The sequence below is a fragment of the Ovis aries genome, chromosome 1 (assembly GCF_016772045.2).
Source record: "Ovis aries strain OAR_USU_Benz2616 breed Rambouillet chromosome 1, ARS-UI_Ramb_v3.0, whole genome shotgun sequence".
Lineage (NCBI taxonomy): Eukaryota > Metazoa > Chordata > Mammalia > Artiodactyla > Bovidae > Ovis > Ovis aries.
In genome coordinates this window covers 211,849,235-211,864,254 of record NC_056054.1, presented here as the reverse complement: position 1 = coordinate 211,864,254, position 15,020 = coordinate 211,849,235, and the positions used below count along the sequence as shown (strand labels likewise).

Here is a 15,020-nt window from a genome sequence, read left to right as displayed (position 1 = left end):
AAAGGTCCTGGCCAGAGATATATCTTTGGGAATTATTAGCATATGGATAATATTTAAGTACATACAGCTGAATGAGAACATCTATAGAGAGATGTAAATATAGAAAAGAAGAGCCTGAAGGATTGAATATAGGGCACCCCAAAGTTTGACTTCAGGAGTAATACTGGATGAAAACCATAATTTCGTAGTTTTAGGAAGCCAGTCCAAAAAAAGAAAAAAGTTCTTAAGGGTGAAGGTAAATTGACTTGATTTCTAACAGGTCAAGTATTACAATAGCTATTAATTGAGTATTGGATTTAGCAATGTAGAGGTTACTGCTGACATGACAAGAAGTTTAATGGAGTGTTAGGTGCAAAATCAATATTGGAGTGGATTCAATGGACAATGGGCAGAGGAAAGGAAAAATATTGACAACACTTTCAAAGGATTTAGCTGTAAAGTGGAGCAGAAAAATAGACGAGTGACTGTGTCAACATGATTTTTTTAAGGCAAATTAGCAAGACAATGTCTTGTAACAAGGATGCAGCGGAGAGAGAAAACGATGATACAGGAATGAAATGGAAAAGCTGTAATGATGCACTAGAGAGGGAAGAAGAAATGAATTTTATACTATGAGAGAAACATTTGGCATTAAATGGGATCATAATCAGTCCAACTTTAGTAACAAAAAAGCAGCCACTGTATGAGACCAGATGATAGCAGGTGCCAAGGTGAAACACTGGGAGTTTCTTTCTGGTTACTTTGTTTTCCTAGTGTGCTAAGTCGCTTCAGTCAAGTCTGACTCTTTGCAGCCCTATGGACTGTCGCCCACCAGGCTCCTCTGTTCAAGGGATTCTCCAGGTAAGAATACTGGAGTGGGTTGCCACGCCCTCCTCTAGGGAATCTTCCCGACCCAAGGATCAAACCTGAGTCACTTACATCTCTTGCACTGGAAGGTGGGTTCTTTACCACTTGAACCAGCTGGGACAAGATGATAAAATGAGAATAAAGAGAAAGAGGAAGTAGAGTAGTTTAGATGAGGAGAGAATAAAGTGAAATGTTCATTGAGGCGGGTGAGAGAGTAAATGAATGAAGGAACATGGTATTCGAAGTACACCAGAGTTTCCCGGTCTTAAATCTTAGAAGGAGGCTTGTCAGAGTACTTCTTCAGTCAGGTTCAGCCCTGTGGGAGCACATACCAAGAATGTGAAGAGGCTCCAATGCAGCATCCCACCTTGCCTTTAGCTGTCATGTCCTGTTAGTCTCCTATGGTCTGCCTCAGTTTGCTTGTTTGTCTTATACACCTTTGATGCTACTGGACATTTATTTTGTACAAGGTCTCTGAATTTGAATCTGTCTGGTGTTTTCTAAGGATTAGATTAAGGTTATGTATTTTTGCCAAAAATACCATATGAATGAAGTTGCACCCTTTTCAGGCCATCATATGAGGGGGTATATGATATCAACATCACTTACTAGTTGTGACACTGACTTTAATTTCTTGTTTTAACTAGTGTCTACCAGATTTCTCCACTATAGAATTGTTATTTCCATCCTTGCAGAAAGAACCATGTGTGGGGATATTTTGAGTCTAAGCATAGATCCCATATCCTATCATAATTTTGCCCACTAACTTTAGCATGATCTTTCAATGATTCTTGCCTCTAATTCTCACATTTATTTAGTCAATTATTTATATCTGAAGGATATAAGTATATAGAATGCACATAATATATAAAATAAATAGCATATAGAATACATTCTATGGAATACAATGATGCTTTTGAACTGTGGTGTTGGAGAAGACTCTTGAGAGTCCCGTGGACTGCAAGGAGATCCAACCAGTCCATCCTAAAGGAGATCATTCCTGGGTGTTCATCGAAAGGACTGATGTTGAAGCTGAAACTCCAATACTTTGGCCACCTGATGCAAAGAGCTGACTTATCTGATGCTGGGAAAGATTGAAGATGGGAAGAGAAGGGGACAACAGAGGATGAGAAGGCTGGATGGCATCACTGACTCAATGGACATGAGTTTGGGTAAACTCCGGGAATTGGTGATGGACAGGAAGGTCTGGCGTGTTACAGTCCATGGGGTCTCAAAGAGTCAGACATGACTGAGCAACTGAACTGAACAGAATACAATGAAATATTATATTAATGAAATAATATATCTACACTGCTGATCAAACTGTTCCATTTTTGGCTATTGGCTCCTTCAGGTTATCCCAACATGCCTCAATCCTTTCTTGAGCACTTACTCACTTTTTGGAATCACAACATATTTCAAACTCATGTATTTTCCCTGCTTCAACTCTGGAATCAGTCATTTTTCCAATGATCCCTTCTTCCTTTTATTAATAAATGATATTTAGAAACCAAAATCTGGTTGTTAGTTGTACACATTACTTGAAGGCCCTGTCAATGGAGAGAGTTAGGAAGCTTATCATTTATTTCTATATCATATGTCTTTATATATGTATACAGCCATGAGTTCATACCGACACCTCTGTTTCTGATTTAATTCTCCAGGTTTTATTTTAGCATTCTCCCTTTCAATATGTGTCACTTATTTCCCCCATAGTGAAAAATTTACCCCTCATTGTTCAAAATGGATTTACTTAATCTTTTTAAGTCATGAAGTAGTTTCAGAATTGCTATTCCACATCCCCTATGGTTGGGGGTTACTAACTAGAGCATATTTTTTTATAGTACCCTTGTATTTAGCTTTACACTGTACGGCTGAAATTCTGTTTTCCAAAGTTAGTTTAATTGTTTTCTTCCCACCTACTTAGTTTTGCTTATGTTACTCATTTATGATACAAATAAACTGACATGCTCTTCTTTGTAGCGCACTTTAGGTTTCTCCCACCTCCTAGTTGACTTAGAATATTTATTATTGTGAAGTGTGAACCATTTCAATGGCTCTAAATGTCAGAGTGATAAACCAGTATAGAAGATCCATTCTCCCTTCATCCCTATTGAAAGATTATCATTTCCTCAATACTTTCTAACCTATACCCACCTACATCTTCAGATAATCAATCTAATTAGTTCTGGCTTATCAGTCTCACATTTCTTTTGCACAGGTAAGTGAATGAATGAATAATTTCTTATATTCCTTTTTTTCTTATATAAAAGGTACTGTACAGTAGATATACTTTAGTATTTTCTTTTCACAATATACAGTTTGCTTTGTTTTCACAATATATGAAGTGATTTCAGATATATCAGTTCATAGATATGCTCCTCATTCTTTCTAAAGCTTCTTGACACTCCTTTATTAGAAGGAATCATAGTTCATCAATCATTGTATGTATGAAAATTTAGAGATGAATTAATTTTTAGTTAGTGTTACAATTTTGCTAGGTAAGATAATTTATGTGGCTCACACTTTTGTGGTTATATATTTGTTCCCCTTCCTAGTAGAAGGATTATATTTCCTTGCCCCTTTGATATAAGGAGAGGTGTTGTGGTACTTTGGTTAACGACATGTATGTAAAGTAAAATGCGTGATTTCTGAGTAGAAGTTTTAGGAGCCAGCTCATGGTCCACCCTTCCTTTTTATTCCTTTGCCACAACATGGGCTTGTTAGGGTTTACTCTGTCAGCCTGGATTCTAGAATAAAGATAGTGTGGAGCAAAGCTGCATCCTAGACATGACAGTTGTGAAAAGTGACAGAAAAATAAACCATTGAGGCTATATCCCACTGAGATTTGAGGACCATACATTACTACAATGTAAACTTGTACATTAAATGTTCACATGAGCATTTTAAATAATGGGAAAAATGAAAACTATGCAAATGTCTATCAATGGTGAATGGAATGGACAAAATATGATGCATCCACACAAGAGAATATAATTCATCAGTAAAACAGAAAGGCTACTGAAACATAATGTAACATGAATGAATTTCAAAATGTTATGCTAAGTGAAAGAAGCCAGACGTAAAGGTAACATATATGGTAACATATATGATATGATTGCATTTATATGAAATGTTCATATAAAAATAGCTGTTTGTCCAGTTCTAAAATAGACGAACAGCTTACACAACTCAATAATAAAAATTAAGCAACCAAATCAAAAATGGACAGAAGACCTAAACAGGTATTTCTCCAAAGAAGACATGCAGATAATCAATAATGCATGAAGAGATAGATACTCAATATCACTAATTAGTAGAGAAATGAAAATCAAAACTCTAGTGAGGTACCACCTCACATCAGTCAGAATGGCTATCATCAAAAAGTCTATAAATAACATATGCTGGAGAGGGTGTGGAGGAAAGGGAACTCTCATACACTGTTGACGGGAATGTACATTGGTGTTGCCACTACAGAAAACAGTATGGCGCTTCCTCAAAAAACTAAAAGAGTTACCATATGATCCCGCAATCCCACCCTTGGACATATATCTAGACAAAACTATGATTCAAAGTTACAAGCACCTCTATGTTCACAGCAGCACTAGTCACAATGGACAAGATGTGGAAACAACCCAAATGTCCACTGACAGATGAGTAGATGAAGTGGTAAATACATAGAGCGGAGCACTACTCACCCGTAAAAAGGAATGAAACAATGCCACTTGCAGCCACATCAATGCGAATAGAGATCATCATGCTAAGTGAAGCAAGTCAGAAAGAGAAAGACAAATACCATACAATTTCACTTATATGTGGAATCTAAAGTATGACACAAATGAACTTGTCTATGAAACCTGAATAGACGTACAGATGTAGAGAACAGACTTGTCGCCAAGGGAGAGGTGAGTAGAATAGGTTGGGAGTATGGTACTAGCAGATACAAACTATTATATATAGAATAAGTAAATAACAAGGTCCTGCTTATAGCATGGGGAACTCTATTCAATATCCTGATATAAACCATAACAGAAAAGAACATGAAAAAGAATATATAATACACATATACAACTGAATCACTTTGCTATACTGCAGAAATTAAAACATTGTAAACTTCATTGTATACTTCAATAAAATAAATTTTAAAAATATATATCTAAATCTATAGTGAAAGAAGTAGATTAGTATTTGATAGTGTTTGGCACTGGAGGCAGGGAAAAAGAATAACTGCAAACTGGCATACAGTTTCTTCTTGGAGTAAAGGAAATGTTCTAATTAAATTGTGATTATTGTTATACAACTCAAATTTACAAAAAATCATGGACTTTCACACTCAAAATGAGTTAATCATATAATATGCAAATCATATTCCATGTGGTAGATAAAATAATGACTCTCATAGATATCCAGATTTTAAGCCCTGGAAACTGTGAATATTATCATGTATGACAAGTGGACTCACATGACAAGTGGAACTTTGCAAAGAAGTTCACTGTCTTGAGATGGGAAGATTCTCCTGAGTTACTCAAGTGGTCTCTAAATGTAAGCACAAGTATCTTAACAAGATAAATATAGAGAAAATTTTGATGACAGAAGCACAGAGAGCAAGGTGACAAAATGCAGAGACTGGAGTACTGCGGCCACAAACCAAGGAATGCTAGTAGCCACCAGAAGTTGAAAGAAGTGAGAGACACACCCTCCCCTGGACCCTCTGGAAGAAGCCAGCCCTGCAGAAGCCTTAACTTTGTGGTATTGGTAGAGAACTAGATATACAGATCAAGAGAACACAGAGTACCCAGAAACAGACCTCCATAAACATTCAAATGGTTTTTACAAAGTTAAAAGCAGTTCAGTGAAGGAAAGATCACTTTTTCAACACAAGATACTGAAGCAGCTGGACATCCATAGGGGAAGAAATATCATTCCCTGAACAAAAAGACCTTGGACTTAAATTTGTAACATAAAACTATAAAACTTTTGGGAAAAAGGAGGAATATCTTTAAAATTTAGGACTAGGCAAAGAGTCCTTGGAATTGGTACCAAAGCATCATTCATATGTAGAAATACTAATAAGCTGCCCCTTGTCAAAACTGTAAAATTTTGCTCTGCAATAGATCCTATTAATAGGATGAGAAAGTAGCTTTAGAATGGGAAAACACATTGTCAAACCACATACCTGATTAGGACCAATATCTCAAATATAAAAATTCTCAAAACTCAAGAGTGAAATATATATATATATATATATATACACATTAAAAATGAGCAAAATATATGAAGAGATATTTTACTAAAGGTATTAATAGCACACAAAGGTTAAATACATTAAAATGTGCTCAAAATTATTAGCCATTAGGGAAATGCAAATTAAAACCATAATTAGATATTATTATATATCTATCAGAAAGACTAGAGAATATTGACCAAATATACAATGTTAGCAAGGATGTAGATAAACTAGATCACTCATGCATTGTTGTAGGAATGCAAAATGTAAAACAATATTTAGCCACACTGGAAAATCATTTAGCAATTTCCTAAAAAATACTAAATGTGAAGCTACACACAATGCAGTAGTTCACCCTGGGTATTTATCTCAGAGAAATGAGTACTTACTATCCCCTCAAACAAACAAAACCTGTAGAGGGGTACAAATACTAGCTTTGTTTTCAATATCTCCAAACAAAACAACCACAGATGTCTTTCAATGGGCAAATGATTTAAAAAACAAAACTGTGGTACAAATATACCATGAAATGCCACTCAGCAATAAAAGTAAGTGAACTATTGGCACTTGAATGACTTCTCTGGTGGCTCAGACGGTAAAGCGTCTGTCTACAATGTGGTTCAATCCCTGGGTCGGGAAGATCCGCTGGAGAAGGAAATGGCAATCCACTCCAGTACTATTGCCTGGAAAATCCCATGGACAGAGGAGCCTGGTAGGCTACAGCCCATGGGGTCACAAAGAATCGGACATGACTGAGCGACTTCACTCACTTTACTCACTTGGCACCTAAATGAATATTCAGAAAAATGTACCATACGAAAAAGGCCAAACTCAAAATATTACATGATGTATGATCCAACTTTCAGAACATTCTTGAAATGACAAAATTATAAAAATGGAGAAAAGATTAGTTGTTGTCCTTAGTTAAAGAGGGGCTAGAGGGAGGGGAAGTGGGTGTGGCTATATAAGGAAAACATGAAAGATCTTTGTGACAATGGAAATGTTCTGTATTTTGATTGTATCTATGCTAATATCCAGATGTGTTATTATTCTATAGTTCTTCAAAGCATTAACCAAAGGGGAAACAGTATGGAGTACACGGCTGCTACTGCTACTAAGTCGCGTCAGTCGTGTCCAACTCTGTGCGACCCCATAGACGGCAACCCATCAGGCTCCCCCGTCCCTGGGATTCTCCAGGCAAGAACACTGGAGCGGGTTGCCATGTCCTTCTCCAATGCATGAAAGTGGAAAGTGAAAGTGAAGCCGCTCAGTCTTGTCCGACTCTTAGCGACCCCATGGACTGCAGCCTTCCAGGCTCCTCCGTCCATGGGATTTTCCAGGCAAGAGTACTGGAGTGGGGTGCCATTGCCTTCTCCTGAGTACATGGGATACTGTATTATTTCTTAGAACTTCATGGGGATATGTACAATTATTTCAAAATAAAAAGCTTGAATTAAAAAGCTATTACAAAGAAGAGAATAAAGAAACTAGTCAGAAAATAAGAGAAGCTACTTGCAGTTTTTGTATCTGATGATGTTTTCTGCCAGGAATAAACAACAAACTCTTACCCATTAGTGAAGAAAGACTGTCAATTAAGTACAAAACTAGGGGACAAACTTAAACACATCCTCCACCATAAGTATATCCACATAGTTAATAAAACTATGAAAAAGTTCTTAACATCATGGATAAGAAGGAAAAAGCAAATGAAGCCCACAGTTTTATACATCTACATACCACTACAATGGCTAATTAAAATTAAGATTGACAATATTGATATTGTCGAGGATAAGGAGCAAGAGGAACGCAAACAGTGCTATGAGAACAAAAATAACTATTTTGTAAAGCTGTTTGAGATAATCAACTATAATTGGACATTTGTCACCTAGAAAGTTCACTTCTAAATATTAATTTAAAAGGATGAATGCACATGAGTACCAAAATACGCATATAAGATTATGTAGAAGATCACTTTTGTAATCATTCTAAGCTGGAGAAAAAACCAAACATCCATCTATGCTAGAAAGGATAATAAACCGGGATATATTCCAACAGCAAAACCCTATATATTTCAACAGTAATAATGAACAAGCTAAAATAGCATAAAACAGCATGGATTAATCTTACTAATATAATAAATATGAGGGAATAATCATTAAGAAAGACATACTGTCTCCTTCTTTTAATATAAAGGTCAAAGTCAGGCAAAACTAAATTATGATATAGAAGCCAGGTTAATAGTTACCTCTGGCATTTAGGGTGGAGATTTGAGGTAGCTCAAAGGGAACCTCTGGATTGTTGCCTTGAGCTGTATTGTTACATATCACCCAGGAGCCCTTCAAGCCTTGTAGTTACCCAGCCTCAAGACAGAAGAAAGAGCCTAGACAATGAGAGAGACATCAATGACTTACTGTAAAGGGGGAATCTTACGCAAAGTGTCCTGGAGCAACACCATACCATGTGGGGCAGACAGTGAGCAAGACACGGCAGCAGTCTTTACTACTGGGCGAGAAAGAAGCTACCATTTACAGGAGGAAGTGATGGTCAGGTTTACTTGTCAGTTTCCAGGGAAATCAGCAGCTGCAGCAGAGGGCAAAGGCCTGTGGGCAGTTACTGATTGAGCCCTATAATCAAGAAGACTGGATAATCAGGTGAGTGAAGCTGGCACTCATCAAGCAGGGGAAGTACAGAGAGCAAGAGAATAGCCATCTGAAATGGCTGACCATTCAGTATTAATAATTTGTGCATTTTCATCTATGTACCTCATATATGTACCTCAATGAAAATTTGACAAAGTAAAATTCAATCATGTATTTGGATTAAAAAATGTATCTTACTAAGCCAAAAAAATTAAAAAGACCATTATATAACTTTTATTTTCTGATGATAGTCAAGTACAATTAAATATAACTTCTGAGCTACTGGAAATGAAGCATTTCATCACATGCAATTTAGATTAAAATAGAAATAAAGATTATAATCCTTTGAAAGAAATGAAAATTGTCATTTATGATACCATAATTGTCGTTCACAGTGAAATTTGTACTCATGGGAAAATGTTAAAAGATTTATTTCACTTATTTTAAAAAAAAAGGAAAGGAAAATATATACACAAAGCTGAAACTAATAAGGTAGGAAAAAATTCATACAAAATTTGGTTAATGTAATGTTTTTTAAAAAGATAAAGAAACAAATAAATCACAAATGATCTCATGATGAAAGGAAGGGGAGAGAAACTATACAGTCATACAAATGAAGATGCACCATAAACTACACTAAGCTTAACTCTCTCAATACAAATTTGAAAGTCCAAAGAAAAGGAGTGGCTTTCTAGGTAAATTTAAATTACTAAAATAAACTCAAGAAGATGTAAAAAATACTCAAAAAGGCCTTAACAAATGAGAAAATGACTAAAGATCAACCTTAAAATAGGCATGGGCACCTGACAGTTTCACAACTGAATCCTATCTCATATTTAATTGATTTGTAGATCTTTAACTACTGTTTAAGCTATATTCAACAGTAGAAAAGATGGAAATCTGATTAATTTCAATTTTATGGGACTAGAAAAGAAATAATATGATCTCACATATGTAAACGTAGATATAGAAATAGCATAGTTTTTAAGTATGATTTTTGCAAACAGGAACCTCCAAACCTTCAGAATAAAAATATAGGAGAACATTATAATATGGATTAATTAATAATTAATATTAAAAAACAGTATATTTGTTTTGTGCTGATAATAAACTCTAGGAACGAAATTTGGAAAAGATGGTATTTTAATCAAAAGGGTAAATAAAAAATAATTAGTAAAACATTAAAGTTGTAAGGTAATCCTGCAAATTAAACACATTATCAACATTTATAATACATCAATCTACAAATATTTGAAAGACATAGGGAAATAAATATTACCAGGCACCCAAAAGGAGTTTTTGAGTTAGATGAACAATACATTCAGTATAGACTATCACAGCAGATGCCATAAAAAAGGGGGTAATATTTTGAGTCAACACATTTCTTGTTTTTAGAGTAAGAAAGAAATGGCATTGAATTTCGGTGGGAACCTACTGAATGAGTCTATGTTGTATAATTATTGAAGAACATTAATATTGTTAGGTAGGTAGAACGGGGAAAAGGAGTCCAAAATGGCGGTGGCTACAAGACAAGTAAGGGAAAAGCCCGCGAAAATGGAATAAAAGAAGGTCCAAGGACCGGAGTGAGGACCTCAGGTAAAACAAACAGCACTCCTGGCTGGCCCAATTTACATAGGACAGGCCTAATGTCTTAAATGTTTAAAACTTAAAACCAATTTTGGTTCTTATATTTATAATGATAGTTATACCAACTTTTAGAAATGGAAATTTTCTATTGATGTGAAAGAAATCTGATTAAATATGAGTCTGTTTGCTTCTTAATGTTGATTCCTAAATTGTTACCTAATCCTGGTTTGTGCTGAGTATTTTTTCTATTCTGAAAAATCTTTAGATTATCTTTAAGGTTCTTTCCTTTTATTCTTGCAATTTTACTTTTAATTATTTGTTAATATTCAATATCATGGTTTACTATCTGAATTCTTAAATTCAGTCACTAAAATATGCACCACTAAATACTTTATTAATATTCAATGTAACTTCAGACCTATTTTGTATTTGACAAAATATACAAAACCTTTCCAAAGTTTGATTTTTTTTAAAAAATTCAGTAACAGACTTAAAACCTGTCTTTTTCCCTGGCAGTTATTGACCTTTCTTGCAAGAGATTATTAGTTAAAGGTCATCACCTTTTTATTTTGTTACCTTAAAGCTAAAGAATTTATTATCTCATCCTTAATACTATGGCAGATCATTTTCTTCATGGGCTGTGTAGTACATAAATAATGCAGGATTTAAAGTCTTAGAATTCCTTTATCAGCAGAAAGCAAAGTACTTTAAAAAATCCTTTTCTGGCTTAAGGTAATGGTCTACTTTTATGCTGAATCCACCTGAGGACTGGTGAACTGCTTATGTGCAAGAGACAAACCATAGATCCTGGACAGGTCTGAGCATCAGTCTACCACAGATTGAATCCACCCTCCTTAAAATCACAAGAAAAATGAATTGATGGAAATGCAATTATCACTTTTTAGAATTATAATTTGGATGAACTAACTTCTTTTATTTCCATTCCTGGTTTTCTGGCATGACTACCAGAACAGGAATAAAAGAAATTTTAAAAATGGAAATGAAACTATTCAGTAAGAATGAAAAAAGTAGCTGCATAACCATGGTAGAAATGTTTTTGTAATTGGAAACAGAATGGCCACATTTATTTTCCTTAGTAGAGTTGAAATAAAATAGAGACAAGAAGGTCCTGACTGACAGAAATGTAACACATTTCTCAAATGCTACAAGTTCTATTACCACCCAGAGGAGGAGATATAAGAGTCAATTTTACACTTTTCCAAAATGCATATACAGAAATACTGCCAAATAATTACATGGCAAATTTTGACCTGCTTCAAGACACTTATCAACAAACAGTTCAAAAGATCAGCAGTTCTGCCTCTAGAAATTCAGAGGCCTAATTAAACTTATTTATAAATTCTAAAAAAGAACCTTTTATTTTTAAAGCACTATTGAAAATTGGTTTATGCATTTAATTCCTAAGCCTCTCTAATTGTGACAGATGTTACTGTAACTCAGAAAAAAAACAAAAGACATAGAAATCTTCAAGTGACTGGATCATTTTCTATGTTAAATGTTTGAATGCCAAAATAATTCCACTAGCTGATATTGAAAAATAATAAGAGGAATAAAATTTTAGTGTAAAATAGTACAAATGAAATTTCCTATGTATATAGTATAATGATTTAGGTGTTCAAATACAAATAAATACTTTTACTATGAAAAATGTTAAGAAACATTTTTCTGGCCTTATCTTTATTTCATGTCTTATTATGGATCCAACTCATAACACAATAAAGAGAACTGCTGATATATTTCAAAAACCTTCAACAGATTTTAAAAAGCAAACAGTAAACCTTTTCAGTGAACTATGATTGAAAGAAAAAAATTCAGCAAGCAAAATACACTGTGTTATGTGGCCCTTTCCTAAAGCTTTATAGAACATATGGAGTCACTAAAATCCCATCTGAAATAAAGAATAATTTACATCTTTTAACCAGTCAAACTAATTTAACATTCTCATTTAAAAATAAAAGAAAGTGAAATCTTCTCTCTCCACATTTATTATTACCTGCAACAACAAAAATCGTAGTTCTACATTTCCTACCACAAAGTGTCAGGTTGGCATTTTGAATAATTTAATACAAGAAAATTAAATTGATATTATGGGGACAATATTTGGTAATTTACTAAAAGCATTTTAATATAACAAAAAGATATAGTAAATAATTATTTATCATTTAGTGTAGGAAGATAGGGCCTGGCAAACAAATAATGCAGATGTTGGATTAAAGAAACAATCCAATGGCGACAGACAAAGAAATATCTATAACATAAATCACAATTAAATATTAGATAAATAAACATAAAAATAACATCCCAAAAGGATTTGTAAGAAAGACAATTTGATGGACACAGGCAGGGGTATATATGAATGCTTAAATGGTTTCATGAATATTGATTAGCTGGATTTTTTTTAGTGTGTGAGTGAAAGAGTAGTATGCTGAGGGACAAAAGTGATGGACCCAAATCTGGGTTTTATGGTTTCTCAGATAAATATGCATTTTTTTGTTTATTTACACAGGGAGATATTGTCCTACTAGTATAATATCTCCACCATGCCCATTAAAACTTACTGTGCTAACCTCTGTTTCACACATTAACGACAAACAGGACATAACTCTTCTGCATGAAAGGAAACACATACTGAGAGTTGTTTGAAAAAAAAAAAAGGAAGAAGGAAAAACCTGATGTTTTATAAATATTCTCTTAAGCATTTTGAAGAAACAGATCATTGACTTGGTGTAAAAGCTTTTCAAGTCTATCATGTAAACACGTATTTAACAATTTTGTCAATTTCATATCAATGGTCCAATAGATTAAAAAGTCTTAGAGCTTTTATAGTGTATCATGTAAATGCATATTTAGGAAACTTAAAAATTATAGATTATTGAATTTTGATGCAAAGTAGCCATTACAGTTTATCAGGTAATTAAATATACTATTATGTGCTTAGTCGCTCAGTTGTGCCCGACTGTTTGCAACCCCATGGATTGCAGCCCATCAGGCTCCTCAATTCATGGGGCCTCTCCAGGCAAGAATACTGGAGTCGGTTGCCATGCCCTTCTCCAGGGAATCTTTCCAACCCAGGTATCAAACCCAGGTCTCCACCATTGCTGGTGGATTCTTTACCAACTGAGCTACCAGGGAAGCCCAAATATCCTATTATAAAAAGCATTAATACATTAATAGGATGTAGTCATAATTTATGACCAGAATTAAATGTAACATTATTTTCAAAACTGATGGGTTAATTTTGGTATTCTTTTCTGGTGCATTTTCTTCTCCTCTTCCCCATTATACATGTTTCTTTATGTGCAGGGAAGGAAATTTTTTTCTCAATCCTTTTGTGCCAAATTAACAGAAGAAAAACATACAAACTTATTTAGCATAAGTTTTACATGACCCAGGAGCCTTCATGAGGAAATGAAACTCTGTATAGAAAGTTAGACCTGTGTATTTTTATGCTGTTTGATGAAGAGTGAAAGTGAAAGTGTTTCTCACTGTCAGGCTCCTCTCCCATGGAATTCTTCAGGCAAGAAGACTGGAGTGGGTAGCCGCTTCCTTCTCCAGGGATTTTCCTGACCCAACAATCAAACTTCAGTCTCCTGTATTGTAGGCAGCTTCTCCGCCATCTGAGCCACCAGGGAAACCCCTGATGAAGAGCTGGCAGTAGTAAATATGGCAGGTTAAGAGGTAAGAAGTAAGTGCAGTAAACTAGGGGAAACTTACAAAGTCCTGTTTGTTAGGATCCTCCTCTCTGTCTGTTTGTCTTCAGAGACAAGGATGCTCCTTTCCTTAGTATAGGGAGGCTTTCTCTCATAGGAGAGTTTTATGACCTGTTTCATTGAAAACGGGTACATGGGGAGGAGGTCAAAACCTGCTTGCTGCTTCTCAAACTCCTTCAACTTTAAATTCAATATGGGAAAGTGCCATATATGGGGGTAACATGCCTTGAGCTCCATCAGATGTATAAATATGTCTGACTCTAATAACTTTGTAGATCTTTGCAAATGTTTGGAAAATTTCCAATAAACTACAAAATTGAATACTGTCAAAATTTTTCATTACATGTGATTTTTTATATATTCCTTTAATATGGAATAGTTTAAAATCTTTCTTCAAAAGACATTCCTATGTTAAAGTGTATTTCCTCTCTATTGGTTAAGATTTTGGTATATTTTTATCTTTATGTCACTGATGACTTTAACTTTTATTTAACTCTAGATGGGCTCATTTTTTCAGCCATAGTTTTGCAATTACTTATGTTAAAACAGATATATTACTTGGACAAAAAAATAGTCATTTAATTAAAAACCACATTATTTACCAGAAAGCCTATACTAGTAAAAGTAAAATCAAGGTATAATGTTCTTCTAAAATATTTTTTAGGATGATACTTGCCCTAGGTGTCAGTTTTCTTTTGTATCCACATTTAGCTTTAAGACAAGAATATACAAGCTCTGAATCAGACCGTGTTTAATAGATTTGTTGTTCAAACAACTACAACAAACAATTTCAGTGACAAATTTGGCTTACATATGATACATAAAAATGTTTCATATTATTTAAATAACTGCACAAAAGGAAAATCTTATCATTTACAAATAGAGAACATTTTAAACATACTTATTAAACAACCTTCTTAAGCTCTACAAGACATACTCAATATTTCCACAAATTCTTCTTAGGTCGATACTTGATAGATAAGTGATCCT

The 15,020-nt window shown here is 34.4% G+C and overlaps 1 long non-coding RNA gene across 1 annotated transcript in view; it reads right to left on the bottom strand.

Moving 5' to 3' along the window:
• LOC121816917 (uncharacterized) overlaps nucleotides 1-8,634 on the bottom strand; it is a 45,592-nt gene extending 36,958 nt beyond the window's left edge. Inside the window, exon 1 of the long non-coding RNA XR_006056632.2 lies at nucleotides 8,485-8,634. This is a non-coding gene — a long non-coding RNA (uncharacterized LOC121816917). The remainder of the gene's footprint in view (nucleotides 1-8,484) is intronic.
• Between the last annotated feature and the right edge of the window lie 6,386 nt (nucleotides 8,635-15,020).